Below are 6,762 nucleotides of genomic sequence, written 5' to 3'. Positions count from 1 at the left end.
GTCACTTCAGTAGTGGGCCTTGGCGCAGCAGACAGACGAGACAGCAGTACAGTCATAGTGTGCGTCTGCGTGCGCGTGTGTGACAGAGAAAGAGAGAAATGCAGATAAAAATAAATGGGGTGAAGTCAGAATCATATTTAATCCTATTACTTCACAGTTCAGTCATCAGTGTATCACTGCACAACAGGGGCATTGTCTGCTACAGACATCCTGCAGCCTGACTGCCAGTGCATCAGCAGGTGTACAGTTCTGATAATGCAGAGTCAGCAGCTTGAGCTGATGTGGAGAGGCTTGCACACAGGAGGGAAAATATTGACAGGGGTGTACCTTAATGGCAGTACAGGAAAGAATGAAACTTGGCTTGTTTCAGATTTATAATCTGGGGTTTCGGGAGCTGTTACTCTACTTGACAAGTATGAGGGCAGTTGCTATACTGTTGACATGTGGCACTGACAGCTGCAGCAAGTATCCAGAGAGGAATGAACTCATCTAACAAATCAGACTGCGTTATTTAAACACTGGACAGATATGAAAAAAGACATGAACGGAAATGATAGAGAAAAGATAAAGAGGGAGGTTTGCCAAGGGCACAGATGTGGGCAAAAAAAAAGCAAAACATGAGGACAGGAAAGACATATTGTGTGTTTTTCTGTAAAAGTGCTAAAGAGATTCAAAGACAGCCTGAAAGAGAAACACACAGAGGACATGTGAGAGCGAGAGGAGGCTGGCCCATATGCAGCAGTGATTTGCCATTGCAGGCCTTTGGTCACGTTTTTCGTCTGTGCTTTTCACTGAAGGGACGATGCAGCAGTGAGAGCACACACACACACACACACACACACACACACACACACACACACACACACACACTCAGAGTCACTGGGTTGCATACGCGCACATTCGTGCATGTCAAGCCATGCCTGATTTGCAAGGGAGAGCTGAGAGTCACGCTTGCTGTCCCTGCAGCAGATTGCTGCCATGCCTCACTGGCTTCCTTGCTGCAGGCCCAGACGGTGACCACGCAGCACCATGAAACCCCGAAGCATCAGAACGGGGTTAGCTCAGGGCCAGAGGACAGTCAGCTACAACTGGCTTCAAACACGCTGCTATAGTGCTGTCTGTTTTTCTCATCTAAGCTATCTGAAATACTGCAGATGACTAACAAATATCACCAATTAAATTTAGCAGTGAGTAATCATGTTTCTGTTTATGTTTTGTAACCTTCTTGAACTACCAGATGGGTGGGGTAAATACACATTCTGTTCACAGTGTGGCAAATCCCACCCATACAACACCAACAGGATCTGAAAGTAAATGTTGACAGACCTTTACTGATATCACTGTTATACCCAGGTCCAGTTCCTAAAACAATTTTCACAGCTTACATAAGTGTTAGGCCATGGAAGGCTGTGTTGTAGCTACAATACAAGCAGCAATATAAGTTAGAGGAGGGCAGATACAAAGGAAAATATCACTGCTGACACTATGAAAAACAACCCGAATATTCTCAAGCATTATACAGTGAGTAGATTAGAAGAAGAATGCCTTGTTGTCATATACAGCTGAAGCATTACAATTCTGGTGGCTTACGAAATTCAAAGCACTGTTGCAGTACAACACTGTAATGAATTCTTGGAGACTTTATTTCCAAATTCACCCAAGGTTCTGCCATTACAAAATATTCCATTTGTTTTAATTTAACTGGACCAACACCCAAAAATGTGGGTGAAATCAAGCTATACAGGGGTTGTACAAAATAGCAGAAATGCCTGTGACATTCATAAGCGTTTAAATAAAAACAGTTTGAAGCTTAAATGTTTGCTTTTTGTGATTGTATGAGGTTTCGGTTTAATTGGATGGATGGAATAATTATTCCAGGGCCACTTTATTGCTAACTGTGTCTATTATTTTGGCCACCTAATAGCCTCATTGCACGTAAACAAAAAACAATCACAGCCGTGTAGTCTCTCACACAGCTGTCAATCATGTCAATCACTGCTTGTGAACTGCAGTCAAACTGTCAAACTATGCAACACTGATCAAATATGAATCAATATTCTGTTACTGAAAAGGACAAAGTTGGTTTGACTGGTGGCAGCTGGTTTGACTGGTGGGCAGTGGGCAGTGGGCAGTGCTTGGTGCGCTACTTGGGTCACAAACATTCTCATTTTACAGCTAAACAGTACACTAAAATATGTTTCCGAAAACTTTGAGGTGAGAAATAGGCAAAGCAGCAACAGAATCTTGATTCTTATGTGATCAGCACTGCCTAGTTAGACAGTTTGATCACAATTCACGAGCAGTAACTGACATGATTGGCAGGTGCTTTAGAGACTCCTTGGCTCTGATTGGTTGCTTTCGGTGTGCTGCAGTCGATTCTAACAAAGCCATTAGAAGCAATAGGAGGAACCTGATTTTTTTGCAGACTATCAGTCTCATATAGTACTTTGTGGATACAGTAAAATTTTTAGCAAATATGAGCTTTAACATTAACATTGTGACTGTCAACCTACTCCTTTAATTCATATTGATTTATATATACAAAATATTTGCATCATAGAGGTGCTGAGATATGTATACCATACAGGAAACTGTATCAGATAGAATTTAATCCTGAGGCCCATAGTGCTGCCCCATGAGGGTGACTTTGTCACTGTGCTGCTGCTAATAAAGTTCTTTTCAATCTCACTTCGACCAAAATGGCTGCCACTAGTATCCTTTCCTAACCTCTGTCATACCTTCATGTTTCTCACTCCTTCCTGCCCCCCGCCACCACACACCTCCCCACCTTGCAGCACAGACAAAGAGGGGAGGGAAAAATCCCCCAATTCTCGGTCTCCACAGCAACAGCAGTCAGATGACCTTGTCTCTGACTTGTTCTGCTGAGTCAGAAATTGAGAGATGGGTGAGGGGGGATGCAGGCAGAAAAGAAGAAGAGGGATAAAGAAAGAGTGGGAGAGACGAGTGACATGGAAAGAAAGCTGGTACTTATTGTTATTCTAACTGATTGTGAGTGTGTGGATGCTGCTCTCGAAGACGGTGCTGTGTCATACTGATTTGCATGAGGCTGGTGTCTTGAGGAGTAGCTGTCTGCACAGGACTCAGCCAAGAGATGTGGAGGGCCCTGTGCATGTATGACAGTATGCGTAGTCAGTGATTTCGGAAAGTATGATGTGAAGGTGCACAGTATGAGTCAGAGCTGCGGATGAATATCATATGTCATGAGGTTTCAGTGTCATGCATCATGTGTGTATGAATTCAGACAATATGTGTGGGCAAGACTAAAATAGAGTCAGTATAAGTACAGCAAGTATCTATCTATCTCTCTAGGTTCGATAGGTTCAACAGATTCTGCTGAGCGAACCTCAAGAGGCCACTGGCGAAATGCATTGTTCACTCTCAATAAAATTACAGTAATTTAGTTGAGTGTGCGTTGGTTTATGTTTATGATTTTATCTGAGATGTTCCTGAAGTCAACCAGCACCTGATCCTTCAGACTGGCTGTGCAGAGGGAGTTCTGTTTACTTACTGTTGCTATACAATGTTAGGATTACTTTAAGCTATAGCATTCATTTTCTTTGTTGGATCTTAGAGACCTTGCTCAAAACCATGATGAATGCATGTAGACAGGCATGCCCACATTTAGTATATATACTATATATAGAAAGTCATAATTAGAGTTTGAAGGGGGGTGTATGGAGTCATCTGTATTTGTGTGTGTTTGTGTGCAGGCATATGAATGTGTGTGTGTGTGTGTGAAGGTGATCCTAGCTAATCCGGTTTTATAATTGTCTGACATAATCTGTGTTCCACTCACAGAGTCCAGAAGGGAGGAAAAGAGGCAGAGACACAAAGAAGAAGGGGAGGAGAGAGAGAAGGAGAGACAGGAACAAAAAGAGGAGAGGGCTGAGATCTCAGGGGACGGATGATGGAAAGGCAGATGGGGTTAAGGAGGATGACAGAAATGAGGCGTGAGAGGGGAGGGAGGGAAGAAAGGAGATGAAGAGGACAAGCAGTAAGACAGAGATGAAGTGGGGGAAGAGCCAGGATGGGTGGTGGAAAATTCCTCTGGGATTTAGCGTGGAAAGAGTGACACATGACTGTCAATGATGACTCACTTATCATGGAATGGCAGATGTGTGGTAAAGGGCAAGAGAGGATAGATGGAGGGTAGAGCAGAGTCTGTGTTCAGATAAGAATGCAAAAAAGCAGAAGGGAAGACAGGAATCTGTCAATATAACAGAATGTAACAGATTGCAGTCTGAAATTAAAATCCATTTATGTGTACGGAAGGAGTGAAAGTACAGGGAGATAATTGGCAACTAGAGAGAAAGAACAAAAAGACAAAAAGAGACAAAAAGATTTAAATTTAGCAGTTCAATTGAAATATCTTTGGAGAAATAACAGAGAATTCGGAAAAAATGTCAGAGCCAAGGAAAAAAAACACATTGGGAAACAACAGATGAAATGTTACTGAGCTCTTTCAAAGTCTACCTCCTCTGTTGGGTTTTTATTTTGCACCAGTAGTTAAAGGGGCTCTGTGCAAAATTCAAAGCAAATGTAGACATGCTTCTCAACATGGAAATGCTTGAGCTAGCAGCTAGCAGCTAACTGTGCTAACTCCACATACACTGCTAAACAATGGCTGCGTTAACCGGGGGAACCATAGAGTGGGCACTGTGATGATGTCGTGCCATAATCAACAGTAACCGCTATATGAAAGCAGTGCAAAACAACTGTGATAAGCTAGCCACTGCTGGACCAGCTTACCACAACAAACCACAGAGAAGCTCGCAATACAGTACACACAGAGTGGTGTGACTTCATTTTCGGCTCATGACGCCATGCTCCAAATGTCACATACACAGCCTTTAAGCTATATTAGCTAGCTTTTAGCTATATTTAGTAGCTATATTTTGTAAACCTTGTGCAACTTGCTTTGGCAAAATGGATATACCAATAAAGCACATTTTGAACAGGGCAGTAGCTACCGCTGATGACAGTGAGGTCATGTATTTTTTTCCCCATTTTTTTGAAGGAGAGTAATTATATGCACATCACATTGGTGCAAGGCTATCAAAAAACAGCATACATAACCTGATGAAGGTCTAAGCTGTTGGCCCAAAACAGTTGTCTGCAGCTAAGCAGGCATCTTGCAGAGGTGTCACACCAACCACCATTTCCTCCACCTCCCAATGACTTGGCTCATATACTACGTCACTTTAGAAACGTTAATATGATACGTATGAAACGTGCAAATGTAACGTACGTGGTGTGCAGGAACATACAATGCCAACATTTTCTTCTGGTGACTGGGCTGATATGGATGAACACACTGAGTTGATATTTGAGCTCAGTGTGTTCCAGTATGACTTAACACAATTAAATGTCCCTAGTACTCCAACAGGTGTTTTCGCCTCTGCAATAAAGCCAAAAGAGGGAGGGAGATATCTATCAAGGACTGTTTGTTCACACCCACACAGTGCTGAGAGGACATCTAATCAACCAAAATAATTTAAATCACCTCTGTGGATGTACCATGAGAGTGCAGGGCCTTTAAACATTCAGAGTTTCACCTCTAAAATGTTATTCCTGGCATAGAAAAAGCCAGTAGATGAAGGGGAATAAAAATAAAATAACTGGACAGTTAAATGCATAGCTAAAATATGGCAAATCTACAGAACATTTATTTTTCTTTGTGGATAACTCAGACTCCTGACCTCAGTACTCCTGGCAACAGCCCTGCATTCAAAAAGACCTTTTCCACTTGTCGTAGCAGGATAAGCACAGGCGTTAATAATATCATTAACGATGGCTCCATGCCATTTCAATGTCCCAGTAATCCATGCCAGTAAGCCAGCATGCACAACACAAGGGCCGAGGACCTGGGACACCTAATACAGCCTTTAGTCATGTTATTAATTACACCTGCACTTTCCCTGCTATGACACGACAAAATGTTTGCTAGGAATACACCCAGAGCTTTCTCAGAGAACACTCACACACCTGAGTGCACACATAGACATGCATTCATATTTAGAGCTAATAATGTGATAGTCGAGTCAAGCGCATACATGACTCCAAATTGCCACAATTGCAAATTATTGTCAGTCGGCTGCTCTTCTCTCTCTAGATCAGTATTTCCTCTCCGTCCTCCCTGACCCCTCCTCCTCTGGTAGCTGTCCTTTCAGCACCTCCACCACTGCAGCAAAAGCCTCCTCCACTCTACCTTTAACACTCTGTTTTCTTATTTTCTTTTCACTACACAATCTAAATCTTAACTACTTAATACCACTTACCAGCCGGTCAAACAGCAAACAAAGACTTGGGAACACCATGCTTTTAATGTGAAGCACTCCTGCACTCTTTCAAAAAGAAAAGCAGAGAAGATTTAAGTGGATTTGATTGTTAAAGTATTCCCTGCTTACAGGTGGTTTCCCTGAAAGATCATCAGCTGCTAATTTGTTGTACTCGAGTCAGCGGTTTCAGTGTAGCATCTTTTTATAAACTCGGAGCAATGATTGAAAGATTTATGAGTGAAACCAAAAGGCATTTAATGAAGTCTCTCAGTCTGCAAGGCCATTAGAAGGCAAACATCCATCCACTTGTTTTCCATTTTATGTAACTGCCTTTTAGGAGGTATTTATTCTTAGCAGCTATGCACTTAAAGCACACTTAGGCTTCCATTTAGACTTCATAAACACTAATATGCAAATATTCTGCCATTAGAACTTCAATTGGTACCCAGATCAGTCTGCAAAT

The sequence above is a fragment of the Epinephelus fuscoguttatus genome, linkage group LG8, assembly GCF_011397635.1.
Source record: "Epinephelus fuscoguttatus linkage group LG8, E.fuscoguttatus.final_Chr_v1".
Taxonomy (NCBI): domain Eukaryota; kingdom Metazoa; phylum Chordata; class Actinopteri; order Perciformes; family Serranidae; genus Epinephelus; species Epinephelus fuscoguttatus.
The sequence above is the reverse complement of the archived record's forward strand: the minus strand, read 5'-3'. Positions refer to the sequence as shown.